The following is a 15148-nucleotide window of genomic DNA, read 5'->3' as shown; positions in this document are numbered from 1 at the left end:
TGTGAGCATGGTGAAATAGGTTAACCTCTGTTGTTGTTGTTGGTTTTTTTTCCCTCTAAGACAAGATTCCTCCTTTGCAGCCCTGCCTAGTCTGGAACTCACGATGTAAACCCAGCTGCCCTGGCAATGTACCTGCCTTAGGGTCTTGAACACTGGGCTTTTCAGCCATCAGCCCCTACGCTTTTTTTTTTTTTTTTTTTTTTTTTTAAATCACTGAACTACATCCCCAGAATCAAACTATAGTTGTGCCACCTTGCTTCATTTTCGTTCTACTTGTAGATTCTGTCCCAGAGCACTCAAGTATTTACTTGAACTGTTAAGAGTAGCATTAGGTTACAGTAGGTTTACGATGTGCAAACAAAAAGACTACAAGGTTCCCACGCAGGACCTCACACATGCAATGTGTGTGCCCTACCGCTGAGCTCTATCTCCAGCCTCCAAGGTTTGGCTGACAAGCAAGTGAAATTCAAGCGTCTCACTAAAGTCAGGACTATGAAATTTGCCGACAGCAGGGCGATGAGGCAAGCAAAAAGCGTTGGGCGAAGTGTAAGGTTCGGCAGCCAAACGTCAGCTGCGGTCGTGCGGAGACAACACAGAAGTGTTTCAAAGGCTCGAGTCTTCAAACCTAAACGATCGTTCACATCGCAGGGAATGGAAGGCCAGCTGGGCCGTGGGAACAAAGGGTGTCTGCGGAGGTGCGGGTTCTCCCGAAGGCGGCGAGCTGGGGGCTGCAGACACCGCAGTGCTCCGCAAGCCAACCCAAGCGCGCCGGCAGCGCAGTAGGAACGCAGCGCAGACAGCCGCACAGGGAGAGGCTGGCGCTGCCTCCCTCGAGGGGAGGGGCCAGGATCGAGCCTTGCGCGGCAAGTGGGCGGGGCTGCCTGGAGGCGGGCGTCTGGGGATTGGCCCTGGAGGGTGGGCGGGGCCGGCCAGCGGGGAGGAGAGCCCGGGAGGCCCGCGCGCGCACTCGCGCAGGCGCGGGCACGGCGGTGGCGCGCGCGTGCTCCGTCGGGCGGTGCAGCGGCTGCGACGGAGCCGGCCATGGTCGTGGGCGGTGGGCGGGTGTTACGCTGAGCCCGAAGGCAGCAGGAGGCTGAGAGCCGGGCATGCAGGTGCCGGAGCCGGGCGGGCGCGGCCGCGGGAGCTGCTGATCGTGCTGCGGGATCGGGAGCCGGTGGCGGCGCGCGGGGCAGGTGAGCGCGGGAGGCGGCGCGCTGGCGGCTCGGGCGGGCGCTTCCTGCCGGGCTCGGCCGCGGCCGCGCGGGCTCCGAGGTACGCGGCGCCCAGGCCTCGGGCAGCGGGCACCAAGCAGCGGAGAGCGCCCGGCGGGCGACTACAGAAGGCGCGGGTGCGGGGCGGCCCAGCTGGCGTCGGTGCGGACGCCCGGCAGCTGCCGACCCTCAGGTGCCTCGGCGCAGTGTTCGCGGCGCGATTCCGGGCTCTCCGGCTTCGGACCGGTCGGAGTCCCGCGGCCTTGACTGAAATACCCCCGGGAGATGTGAAGCGGGAACTGTGACTACTCACCTCCCGGGGGTTGCGGGAGGCCGAGCTAACCCTGCTGTAGGTACTCGGTGGTGGACGGGAGCTCTTGGGAGCAGCCCGCTGCAGCATCCTTGCTAGCTCTGGCTGGTTCCTTCGTCCAGGTTGGCTTTGGGGGTACATTTATTTCCGAACCACTCTAGTATTGCAATACGCTCAACTCGAGTTGCTTAATGCAGGAGCCTGTTATCTTCCAGCGGCCAGAGTGGTATTCTGTAGTAGTCTCTTCTTAGAATTCTGTAGTTTCTCTCTTGCAAAGGCTGACTTGGAAACCTGTCTTAGGGACGAGTGAATTAGTGCAATGAAACCCATCAAAATCACCATTTACGAAAGGCGGTAGATGGTGGGACATATAACTTGACTTGTTTTGCTGTTAAACCCATCTAAAGTGACACTTCAATTGTCACTTGTTACAGAGTATAAACACAGGAAGAGTATGGAAACATACTCCTTTTTTTTTTTTTTCTGCATTGCTACATCCGAAGGGAGTGACAAGTGCTTTTGTAAACATCATTGTGGGCAGTGTTACTTACTGTCTGGTGAAGTCATCATAATTAAATTAGATGAGTATTTATTCTGAAGTGTTGAATGGATATTTGGAAATATGATTCCTAATAACATCTCCAAGGAGTCTGAGTTTCCAGGAGTTAATTATTACTTGAGGATTTTTATGCTACTTTGTGTGTGAGGATTTTTGTTTTGTTTTTGGATTTTTATAAGACAGTTTTGCAGTAATAGCCTTCACTGGCCTAGAACTCACTCTACAGACTAGACTGGCCTTGAACTTGCCTCTTTCTCCCTTGTCCTTGGATTACAGAACTCTGTAAAGTACTTGCTATGCAAATAAGAGGCTCTCCAGAATAGATGTTAAAGAAAAATAAAAGCTGGGTGCATCCACTTGTAATCCCAGTGCTGGGGAGGGGCACACAGGTAGGTCCCAGGGGTTTGCTGGTGGACCTGTCAACCTGGTGGAATCATGGCACCCTAGGTCAATGAGAGTCCCTGTCTCAAAAAAATGAGATGTGTGGCACCTGAGGAAGGACATCTGAGGTTGGCCTTCAGCCCACAAACACTCATACACCCACCCACCCCACAGATTTTTTTTTAAAGTAAGCAGAACTGTATAGGAACAGTCTATAATGTGGCAGAGATCAAATGCCTTGGGTTAAGATACTGCCCAAGTTTCAGAAGGCAAAAGTCTGAAAGTGTAAAACTAAAATTGTATTCACTAAAGCCGAAAGGGTTTGAGAACCACCTCTAGTTTCCCATTGTGATTACCACACTGACAGGACATTCCACCTTCAGGGGCTTTCACAAAGTGGAAAAATCAGGTTGGTTTTTTGTGATGCTAAAGATCATTGGCCTGACAACAAGTTAGATGTTGATTTATTTTTTTGAACCTAGGGCTTTATTATGTTAGGCAAGTGCTTTACTTCAGAGTTTATTTGTCCTCAGCCCTCTTGTGTATTTAAAACAAACAAACAAACAAAAATACTGCTCTCTAGCTCAGGTTGGACTGTAACTTATTGTGTAGCTCTGGCTTCTTGTGTCTCTAGGCCATTCTGCCTCTATTTCCCTAGTTCTGGAATTCCACCACACACCTGTAAACCACACCTGGTTTTATACTCAGCTAGGGGTCAAACTCAGGGCTTCCTTGCATGCTAGGTAAGCACTTTCATACCAGTAGGCTACATCCCTACCCCTTCCTTGTCTCCCCTCCCCTCCCCTCCTTTCCCATTTTGGTGCATGCTGAGGATTGAACCCAGGTCTGCACAAATGATAAGCATGCACTTAGCTAATATCCCTAGCCCTGCTTTTCCGCTTTTTATTTTTATTTTTTTGCAGGTAGGTCCATAAAGGCTTCTGATCAACTTGTTTTGTGAGTGTCAACAAACTATGGAAAGCAAAGGCAACTCCCGTAGCCTAAATGTTCTTTAAGGCCCTCCCGTTTTGTTTTATGGATTGTTGCTCCTGCTACCCACTAGGAAAAGGCTAAGGGGTCAGAAGTGACACCTTGGTTTGGTTCTAGACCTTGACCTAAGTCAAAGTCAAAATAGCTGCGGCTGTAAGGGTTTGGCCCAGTCTTTCTAAGCATCAGATTTTTTGTTGTTGTTTGTTTTTGCCATTCCATTCATTCATTCATTCATTCATTCATCATTTATTTCCGGAGCTAGGGACCGAACCCAGGGCTCTATCACTGAGCTAAATCCCAACCCCTTGTTTATTTTTTGTTTTTACATCCCTACAAAAGTTTCCCCTCCCTCCTCTCCTCCCAGTCCCCTCCCCCATACCCCCCCATCCACTGTCATCCTCTACAGATTTTTAATTTATAGAATTAGATAAATATGTGGCAGATAGGAAGAGGTGGTCTTGATGGAGGAGCTGTGTGGTCTGAGAATCATGTAATGCCGTTGAACTTTCTAGGCCTTAGAGTTTTAAGGCTTTCTTCCGTCTTTCCTTTGCCTTGACTCCTTGAGTTGAAAACATTCAAATTCCCTGAGGGCCTCCTGCCTGTCCCTCTTCATTTCTTTACCTGTGCTCATTCTGAGTGATGTCATTCTCTTCCCTCTTTAAATATTATCATGTGTTGTTGACTCTCAGATTTTTATCACCAGTACTGAGCATCACACTTCTGCTGTATCTAGGCCTATACATGTTTTTTTTTTTTTTTTTGCCGGGGTGGGGGGGTGGGGGTGGGGGGAGGGCCGTCCTGGATAGGATGGGGGTATTGTAGTCTTGGAGTTGGAATCCAGGTCCTTGTCCTTGCTAGGCAAGTGATCTACTATTGAGTTACTTTTCTGGCCTCTGGTTTTGTTTATAGGCATCCTTTTTTTTTTTTTTATTTTTAAAGTTTATTTTATAGCTATGGGTGTTTTGCTTGTATGTATGTATGTATGTATGTATGTATGTATGTATGAGGTTGCCAGTGGAGGCCAAGAGGGCATTGGATCCTCTGGTTCTGGAATTGCAGATGGTAGACTTTGGAAGTAAATTTGAAAGGGTTAAAGAACTGGTACCAAAACTACACAGAGAAAACAAACAGACAAACAAACAAAAACAAAAAACAAAAACTGGTTACACGTAGAGGGAACAGTGATCAAAGAGGTGATTTATGAATGCATACCTGTAATGCTGGCACTTGCAAGGCTGAGTCAGGAGAATCACCAAGAGTTCAAGGCTAGCCTGCGTTACCGTTACACTTGAATTCTAGGCTGCCATGGCCATGGATGGAGAGAGACAATTGTCTTAAAAAAAAACAAACAAAAACAAAAAACCCCCCAGGAACTGAATCTGGGTTCTCTGTAAGACCAGCAGGTGCTCTTAACCACTGAGTCATCTTTTCAGCCCATTTGTAGGCATTTTAAATGTAATATGGTCAGGACTGGGATTAACTCAGTGGATAGAGCATTTGCCTACCATGCTTGCTGCAATTGAGTTTCATTCCCCCGCCCCCAGTGTGTGTGTGTGTGTGTGTGTGTGTGTGTGTGTGTGTGTGTGTGTGTGTATGTATGTATGTATGTACTATTTAAATAGAGAACTCTTAATTTCCAGTCCCCAACTTATTTATTACCTTTTTTAATTTTTGGTTTATTTTTGAGATAGTCTCCTGGAGTCCAGGTTGGCCTTGAACTCCTGATTCCTCTGCCTCCCTGTCTCAAGTGTGGGATTACAGGTGTGTATACTTCTATGCCCAGCAACCTATTCATTTTATGAGTCTTCCTCTTCTCCACTCTCAACCCTGAGTGAAACTTCAGTGGTCAAACATTTTTTGGACAGTATCTCCCTCTAGAGCTGTATAACCCAGGCTGGCCTTGAACTCTTGGTGATTCTCCTGTCTTGGTCTTCCAAGGGTTAGGATTACAGGTATGCATCTGCAAATCACCTCTTTGCCTCAGTGTTCCTTCTACCTACATACCAGTTCTTTAACCATTTCGAATTTACTTCTAAGATATATCCCAGTTGAGTTTTCTTCACATCCCTACCTGCCACCATCCCTGTTCTTCCTAGGGTGTCATTCTTGTCTCCCCTCCCCCTCTCTCCCACCCTCTCCACTCCTTCCCTCTCTTGCATCCGAATCTGGCTGTGTAGTCCAGACTGACCCGGGGTTTATCATCTCCCTGCCTGTTCCCCCTTATGCTGGGCTTATAGGTATGTACCACCATAGCAGTCAGAGCAATTTTTACTCTTCTGTTGTACCAAAGGCTTCTCATTAAGAGAAGAAAATCTCTACCTTATTTTCATATCTTCTAATTATTTTGCCTACTCTGTCTGTCTCTTTTGAGACATTTTGCTGTGTAGTCTCGCTGGCCTGGACTTGCTGTCCTCATACTCACAGAGAGCTGCCTCCCTCTCTTTCCGTGGTCTGCTGGGATCAAAGGTGTGCGCCACCAGGCCTGCTCTGCCTGGCTTCTTGTTCCTTCAATATAATAGGAGTTTTCTGATGACAGAGACGTTTTCTGTCCGCCTTGAGGTCTTCTCAGAGTCAGATCATTGCCTGGAACATTAACTAGTCTACCTATCTTGCCTGCTGTTTTTTTATTTATTTACTATTTTTTGAGATAGAACCCTCCTTTGTGTTCCAGACTGGTCTGAACCTTGTGTTCCTCGTACTTCTTGAATGCTGGACATGCCTATCTTGGACTTTTTTGTTCAGTTAGACAATTTATTTTTTAAATCTGAGAACCTTCCATTATATGTATGTATATGTGTGAGAATAAATGTGTGTGTGTACACATGTACTGTGGCAGCAGTGTGTGTAATCTCAGTCATTTGTTTCAATTACCACCTACTACATTATTTGGAGAAAAATCCCTGTCATTTGGTTTCTACTGACTACTTACTTGAGAACGATGTCATATTGTATAAAGAGACAAATCGCTTAGGATTCCTCCCTGGGTCTGCCTGAATGTCAATCCTGTAAATTGCTCAGCAGGTCTGTAAGTAAAGAGAGGTTATAGAAAAATCAGAATTGGACTGTGCCTATAATCCCAGTACATGAAACTGAATCAGAAGAATTGCCACGAGTCACAGACTAGCCTGGGCTACTAACGTATGTGACCCTGTCTCAGAAAACAAAAGCAAAATCAGCAGTCTGCAAGTCCATTGTAAAGTAGAAATATAGGGAAACATGTTGGGATTTATAGTTTTAGAAGAAGAATTTTCAATGAACACGCAGTACAAGGGAAGTAAGGAAGCTGAGATATTACCAGTTTCCCGGCGTGAGTGACAGCTCCTTACCCCTCCCACCCCCCACGACTTACTTATGCCCTAGATTTTGACTCTTGCATTTTCTCCTCTCTTCCCCTCTCCATGTATTTCCTGGTTTGTTTGGGCTGCCTTTGAAAGGAGAGCTTATGCTCCTGGGGCAGTTCACAATGCCTGCACACCTGTGAGAGGCATCCTTCCAGTTGCAAGGGCTCTTCCTGCTCTATTGTAATCAGTCTGCCTTTCTCATAGTCCCCACATTGGCTTCACTTGGGCCTTCACACTGGTTCTAACTACTGGTTTTATTCTTGCACATATTCCATAGTTGTCTTTTTATTATCTCCAGGTTAAATAATTGAGTCAAAGGTTGTAGTCAGTGAGGGAAAGTCAAAGATTACATGCATGGTTGGGGTTAGATGGTCTGTCTATGTAGCCCTGGCTATCCTGGAACTTGCTATGTAGACCAGGCTGGCCTCAAACTCATCATAGAGAGATCTGCTTCTCTCTGCCTCTAAAGTGCTGGGATAAAAGGTGTGCACTACCACTCCTGGCTGACTAAAGAGTTTTTTTTTAAGACGGTTTTTGTTGCTTTGATTTGCTTTGAGAATGGATTTTTTTGTTTGTTTGTTTGTTTGTTTTCGAGACAGGGTTTCACTGTGTGACCCTGGCTGTCCTGGAACTCACTCTGTAGACCAGGCTGGCCCCGAACTCACAGAGATCCACCTGTCTCTGCCTCCGGAGTGCTGGGATTAATGGTGTGCACCACCACCACCACCACCACCACCACCACCACCCGGCGAGAATGGATCTTAATGTACCCAAGGCTGGCCTAGAATTCAGGTCCTTCTGTCTCAGAGTGTGCTGACAATATAGGCTTCCCGATGTCGTGCCTGGCCATCTGTTTTTGTTGTTAGTTTTTAAAATCCTTTTCTTTAGTGTGTGTGTGTGTGTGTGTGTGTGTGTGTGTATGAGCTCCTGTGTGACTAGGGGTGGGGAGAGGAGGTCACAGCACACGTGTGGAGGGCAGAGAGCCACTTTCTGGAGTCATTTCTTCTGTTATGTGCACCTCTTTTTGTTTTTTTAGACAGGGTTTCTCTGTGTAGCTTGAACTCACAGAGATCTGCCCACCTCTGCCTCCCAAATGCTGGGATTAAAAGCATGAGCCACCACTGCCCGGCATGTTGTGTGGGTCTTTGTGGGGGACCATCACACCACCACATTTCCCCAGAGTACTCCTGAGTAGAAGCAGCAGGAAATATTAGTTAGAAGTGTAGAGGGGAGAGAAAAAATAGAGAATACAGGGTAGCCTTGAGAGGGCCTGAGTCCTAATCCATCAGTCCTTGTCTGTCTCTGCCAAAGGGTTTTTAAGGGAATGCCAAGGGGTGGAGCAAAAGACCTCCCCCCAGCACAACCAAGTGCAGATCATCTCAGACACCTGGTACTCAGGCCTGTGGTCCAATCATCCTCTTTATGCAGACCTGCTGGGTAAAGCCATGAGGAACCTAAATGGGCTCTAACAGGTATTGAGGACCAAACTCAGGTTGTTAGGCTTGACAGGCAGCGCCTTTACCTGCTGAGTCATAGTCTTGACCCCACCACCCCATCTATGATAAAATGGAATTTCCATGTATTTATTGTTAGCATGCCCACATAGTGTGGGGATTATTTATGTTCTGAAGTCTCAGCCTTTCTCCTCATCTTGTTTTTGTTGTTGTTGTTTTGTTTTTGAGATAGGGTCTCTCTGTAGCTCTGTCTGACCTAGAGCTCCTTATGTAGACCAGCCTGGCCTTGAACCCACAGAAAGTCTCCTGCCTCTGCCTCTTGTGCTGGGCTTAGAGTACCAGCTGGGTGTGGTGGCACATGCCTTTAATCCTAGTACTTGAGAGGCAAGAGACAGGTGGGTCTCTGATTTCAAGGCTAGCCTGGTACACAGAGTCCTAGGATAGCCAGGACTACATAGAGAAACCCTATCAGAAAAATCCAAAATAAATAAGTAGATAAAATTAATAAAAACACTATACCTGGCCCAGTTTTTCTTCATGATCTCTCTCTCTTGCCTTGTGTATACATTCTGCTAGCCTGTTCATTTTATTCCAGCACTTTTTTTAAGGTGGTCAGGTTTCTGGTGACTAAGGGATGATACACTACCTCTGCCTTTGGTGCATTGCAAATGTAATGTAGCCACTCAGTTTCTTCCTTGATTCCAGCCTAACATGGTTAATTTAGGGTTCTATTGCTTCCTCAGAATTGTATATAGATATATAAATCTTTGATTTGTCTTTTTTTTTTTTTTTTTTTTTTTTTTTTTTTTTTTTGGTGGGGGAGTAGGGTCTCTGTCACTAGCCTGGAACTCATGGCAATACAATGTTAGGACTATAAATAAGTGTGTGGCTTATAAAATAGTTCTTTTGCCCGGTGCTTGTGGCACACACCTTTAATCTCATCATTCAGGTGGCAGAGCCAGGCGGATCTCTGTGAGTTCGGGGCCAGCCTGGTCTACACATATCGAGATCCGGGACAGGCACCAAAATTACACAGAGAAACTGTCTACAAAACAAAACAAACAAACAGACAAACAAAATAGTTCTTTGAATATTGGGCAGGTAACCCAAGGTTGAGGTCCTTAACTGGGAGTCATATACTGTTGAAATTCAACAGTCCTGGTTTGTGGTATTATTAAGAGCTAGGTCTCCAGTTCCCAGTCTTCTAGTGAAAACCTGGGAGGGGCTACAGCATGGCATCCCTTTCTTGCTCTTTGGCTTGGCTGTTCTAGTGCTATGGTCACTGGGGAGACCACCAGGCAAGTGATCATTTGCCTTAGAGGGAACTGTGATCCTGATTATCCATGCCTGCCTGAAGGATTAAGTAGATTAGAAGAAATCGGTGGTAATCCAGAGCTTTATTTTAAACTACAGTTTCTCCGCATTCCTGACCATGGTTTGTTCCTGGGCATTTGTAATAACTAACTAGGAATATTTCCTAACTGTATGATATTTACAAATTGTGCTCTTTCTGTCATTTGAAGTAATGGCCATTGATTGTGAAGGCATTTAAGGAGTTAGAAGATCAACCAGCATTGCCCAAATAATTTAGTGTTGACTCTGGTCAACCACAGTGATGGCTAGACTGAAGACCTGAATTCCATGAATTCCTTACCTGCTGAGCCACTGGAAGGCATTTTCCGTGGCTGTCAACAAGAGCTCAAAGCTCTATTTGGACACATTTATGTATTACTAGTTTAAGTGATTGAATTTTTCAGATCTGAATAGTTGGCATTTAAGATGATCAGAATCATAGATATAATCAAAGTTGGAATTTGCTTTATTTAAAATAATCTATGGCAGTTTTCATAGAAATTAAATACCCAGGAGGCTTTCCTGCTTGCTGAAGTGTGAGGGACACCCTCATCCCCACCCAAGGGCTCACTCTGGAGCTCAGGTTGGCCTCAAACTTGTCATCCTCCTGCCTTAGCTTCTGATTGAGAGATGCTCTTTTTGAGGCCAGGTCACTACTACCTCACACAAATTACATGTAATAACAGGATAATTTCTATCAATTAGTTGACATAGAATTTAAAGTTATGATTTTTTGCAGTGTTGGGTTTGGAATTCAGGGCTTTTTGTGTTCTGGGCAAGTCCCTTGCCACTAAGCTACACCTCACTGCCATATTCTTCTTGTTTTTCTTTGAAGTAGGGTCCTTCAGTGTAGCTAAGGTTGTCTTCAGAGGCAAGGTGTCCTTCTCTCCCTCCTGGGCACCACCATACCCAGCCCATTCCTGCTGGATGACTTCACCCTCATTCTAATATTCTTGTGTTGAGTGTGCACCCAAGGCCTCTTACACACCGCATAAGTGCTCTACCACTGGGTCACCTCAGCCCTCTATGAATGTCTTTTTTGTTTTGTTTTGTTTTTTGTTTTTTTTTTTTTTTTTTTTTGAGACAGGGTTTCTCTGTGTAGCCCTGGCTGTCCTGGAACTCACTCTGTAGACCAGGCTGGCCTCCAACTCCCTGAGCTTGCCTGCCTCTGCCTCCCTGTGAACCACCACCAACCCTGTCTTTTTTTGATGAGGAACTTCTGGGTGAAAGGTTCTTATGCTGCCTTTATGATGAGCTGGTCATCCAACTTGTCACTTGTTTTTGTCTGGAGCAGGGTAGAGGAGGTGAGGAGTTTGAGACAGTCTTGGTATGTAGACCTGGCAGGCCTGGCTAGTACTCGCCGTGGGGCCCAGGCTGCCGTGGAGCTTCAGCATTTTGACTGTCTTGGTCTCTTCAGCGCTGGGACTGCAGCAGCACTTGTCCAGTTTAGAGTGCTAGGGACTGAACCCCGCCGGGCCTCATGGATGCTAGGCAAGCACTCTGCCAAGCCAGTCACTGGCCTGTCTTTTGGTTCCAGTTTTCGAGACTCGAGGTCTCAAGTAGGCTGGCCTCAAACTCATTCTGTAGCTGAGCCTATCCTCCATCCCCTAATCCTCCTGCCTCTACCTCCCTAGGCTGGTATTAACGATGCTCGCTTCTGTGCCTAGCACCAGCTTCCTCTTACGGCCTTTGCATTTTAAAGCTGTGACTGTGCATATAGCGTATTAGAAAATCTCCCAAGGCTTTCCTACTGTGTGTGGAGCTAGGTAGATTAAGAATAACAGATATTTATTGGATGCTTGCTTACATGTCAGGCTGTGCTAAGTGCTTTCTCTGTAATTTTCTAACAACTCTCCAATGAAAGTACTGAAGACATCACCACTAGAGGAAACGGGAATTTCAGGAAATAACATGTCAAATGGAGCAAAGGTTTTAAGTGTAGAGTTAGATGTAAGAACAAAATACTATTTTATGTGTAAGGATGTTTTGCCTGCATGTTTGTCTATGGATCACTTGTGCCAGCTGATCAAGGAAGCCAGAAGAGGGCATCTGATTTCCTGGGACCAGTGTTACAGACAGTTGTGAGCTGCCATGCCATGTGGGTGCTGGGAATCAAACTCAGGTTCTCTGGAAGGGTAGTGTTCTTAACTGCTGAGCCATCTCTCAGGCTCTGAGAGTCAGATCCCCCCCATGTATGTAATTTATATACATGTATACATTAAATATATATGTGTGTTGTATGAGTGTTTTGCTTGCATGTATGTCTGTATCATATGTGTGCCTAATGCCCATGGAAGCCAGAAGTGGACATGAGAGACTGGGACTGGAGTTACAGGGAGGTTGGGAGCTGCCATGTGGGTGCTGGGAATTGATACTGAGTCCTAGAAGAGGAGCCAGTTCTTTTTGGTTTTTTGAGACAGGGTTTCTCTGTGTAGCTTTGGAGCCTTTCCTGGAACTCACTCTGTAGCCCAGGCTGGCTTTGAACTCACAGCGTTTCCAAGTGCTGGGATTAAAGGCGTGTACCACCACCAGCTGAGCCAGTGCTCCCCCACCCCCCAGACAGGGTTTCTTTGTGTAGTTTTGGTGCCTGTCCTGGATCTCGCTCAGTAGAGCAGGCTGGCCTCGAACTCACAGAGATCCGCCTGGCTTTGCCTACTGAGTGCTGGGATTAATGGCATGCGCTAACACCGCCGGGCATGAGCCACCACCACCCGGCATGAGCCAGTGCTTTTAACCACTAAGCCAGCTCTCTAGCCCTAGGTCTGTCTGATTTTCTACTATCCTGCCCTAGTGATGGGTGTGTAGTCTAGGCTGACCCATACCAGGCCGTCATCATCATCATCACCACCACCACTACCACCATCATCATCCAGACTACGCTTGTTTTGAGCCTAGGGCAGCTTCATGCCTGTTAGACAAACACTTGACCCCTGAGTTATAGCCGCAGGTCTTAAAAGAGATTTTGTTTTGCTTTGCTTTTTTTTTTTTTTTTGAGATTCAAAGTCTCAACTGTAGCCTAGGTTGACAGTTGGGGTAATCCCCTTGCCTCGGCCTCCTGAATAGTGGCATTACAGGTGTAAGGCACCATACCCAGCTTCCTATTAATTAATTTATTTTGGGCTTTTGATACTGGGTTTCACTATGTAGTCCTGGCTGGCCAGGAACTCGTCACAGACCAGGCTGGTTTCAGACTCTTAGGGATCTGCCTCCTGAGTGCTGAGGTTAAAGGCATGCACTACCACACCCTGATCACCTATTTATTTTTTGTGGTACTTTTCTGGTAGCCATTGTAGCTCTACTTCTTGGTCTCTTTTCAAGTGTAGCTTACTCCAGAGTACTTCTGAACAGGCCCTACAGGGCTTTGTACGTACTAGATAAGTGCCCTGGCTCTCAGCTGTACTCCTGCCCCTTGCTGCTTCTTCTTTTTTTAAATCAGTAACGAGCAAGGAAGTTACTCTCACCTGCAATTCCAGCTGTCTACATAGTGAGTTCCAGGCCAGCCAGGGCCACATAGTGAGAGATCTTGCCGCCACCCCCTTTGCAAATAAAAACTTCCTAGTCTTAAATGTATCATGTTAGCATAGTTAAATGTTCTAGTAAGCGTGTACAAATCAAAGGTTTTTCGGGTCAGAAGGCCGTGAGTGTTTGTTTTTTTAATCTTGCGAGGCTGCCAGTTGTGGGTGATTTGAGACTTTCCTGAGCTTAGTCTTAAAGTACTGGACAGAGAGGAAGGAAACAGATTTGCTCTTGAATATTGATAAACTGCAATAGATAAACCATGCAATGTAATTGATAAACTACTCACTTTAAAAGATGAATAGAGCAAGCATTTACACTGTTAGACGTTTTTCTTCTCTCATTCATGTTTGAGAAGGGAGAGGATGTACTAACATTACAGCTGTCATCAATACTACCTAGGCCCATAAGGGGGTTCCCTTTCCTTTGCTTTTTTTATTTAAAGATTTATTTTGACTGTTTTAAATTTTGTGTAGGTGTACGTGCCTGCCTGTGGGTATGCGTGTGTAAGTGCAGGTGCCTGTGGAAGCCAGAGGCGTTGGATTCCCTCGAGTTGGAGTCAAAGATGATTTTGAGCCACCTGCCATGGGGCTGGGTCATCTCTCCAGCCCCCATAAGGGTTTTTTTTTTTTAAACATTTATTCATTTGCAGTGTCTGTGTGTGTGTGTGTGTGTGTGTGTGTGTGTGTGTGTGTGTGTGTGTGTGTAACTTGCAGGAGCTTGGTCTCTTCACCATGTGGGTTCAGGGGATTAAACTCAGGCTGCCGAGAAGAGCAAGCACCTTGGCCCACTGAGCCATCTCATGGGCTCTTCTTTCCTTTTCTTTCCCCACTTTATGCCTTCGTCCCACCTTTCCTCTCTTCCTCTTTTTAGAGTTTTTTATTTTATGTGATCATTTGCCTGTGTGTACAGAAGTGGACCATGTGTATGAGTGTTCGCCTGCTTGCAAGTCAGTGTACCATGTATGTGCTTGCCATCCTCAGAGGACAGAAGACAGCGGCCAGAGATGGCTTCCTAAGACAATCTCATATCCCCAGGAACTGGAGTTACAGGTGGTTTTAAGTAGCCATGTGGGTGCTGGGAACTGAATCCAGGTCGTCTATAAGAACAGTAAGTGCTTTAGCCGTCTCTCTAGCGTGCCCCCCCTCGTGTGTGTGTGTGTGTTGTGTGTGTGTGTGTGTGTGTGTGTGTGTGTGTGTTTGAGATGAGTTTATGTAGCCCAGACTGGTCTCAAACTCTGTATAGAGGCAAGGTTCAAGGCTGAGTTTACAGATGTAAACAATACAATTATGAGTTGATAAGTCAGTATAAGCTGGGCTACTACTAATGGAAGATACCCTAGAAACCAGACTTGAATTTCGTTTATTTATCCGAGACAGGGTCTAACTGTGTAGCTTAGGCTGGCCTGGAACTCACTATGCTCCCAGCTGCTGGTACTTAACCATCAGGTCTCAGATGCAGCGTGTAGGCATCACATCCAGCTAAGATAAGATTTGTGTGATCTGCCCTGGAAATGCTAGTGTCTGCTTTCCGGAGGGAGTGGTCAAGACCCAAAATGTCTTGTCACAGCAGGGTGATTGAACCCAGAAAGCAGCTCCTAAGGGCTTGGTTTTCTGGTAGCTACTATAGCTCTTCACGTGCTGTGGTCTCTTCTCGGCTTTCCTGAATTTCAGAGCTCTCATCATTCAGTCCCAGCCATAACCACGCTGGGTCTCAGCTGGGCCTGCATCTCCCATTAGGCCGAGTGTGGGAGAATGAATACAGCAGTGATGGCCCTGTATGTTTCTCTTTACATATGAAAAATATCACTGAAGATTGTATTTTTTTTTTTTTTAAAAAAAAAAGCAACTCCCCAAACACTGTGTGTGTAATTGTTAACATCTTTCTCTCAGTCTATGTAGATATTATTGGTTCGATGCAGATAGACCTCATACTACTGATTTGTTTATTTATTTATTGTCAAAACTTTTATTGTCACTGGGTCTCTTGTAGCCCTGTGAGTTTCTTGTAGCCCAGGCTGATCTCAAACTCTC

General features: G+C 46.1%; 1 protein-coding gene across 1 annotated transcript in view; it reads left to right on the top strand.

Moving 5' to 3' along the window:
* The first annotated feature begins 991 nt into the window (after positions 1-991).
* Pik3cb (phosphatidylinositol-4,5-bisphosphate 3-kinase catalytic subunit beta) overlaps positions 992-15148 on the top strand; it is a 110449-nt gene continuing 96292 nt past the window's right edge. The window contains exon 1 of the mRNA XM_028869985.2: positions 992-1193. The gene's annotated coding sequence lies outside the window, so the exon portion shown is untranslated. The remainder of the gene's footprint in view (positions 1194-15148) is intronic.

The sequence above is a fragment of the Peromyscus leucopus genome, chromosome 7, assembly GCF_004664715.2.
Source record: "Peromyscus leucopus breed LL Stock chromosome 7, UCI_PerLeu_2.1, whole genome shotgun sequence".
Classification (NCBI taxonomy): Eukaryota; Metazoa; Chordata; class Mammalia; order Rodentia; family Cricetidae; genus Peromyscus; species Peromyscus leucopus.
Note: the sequence above shows the minus strand (reverse complement) of the source record. Positions and strands in the feature narration are given on the sequence as shown.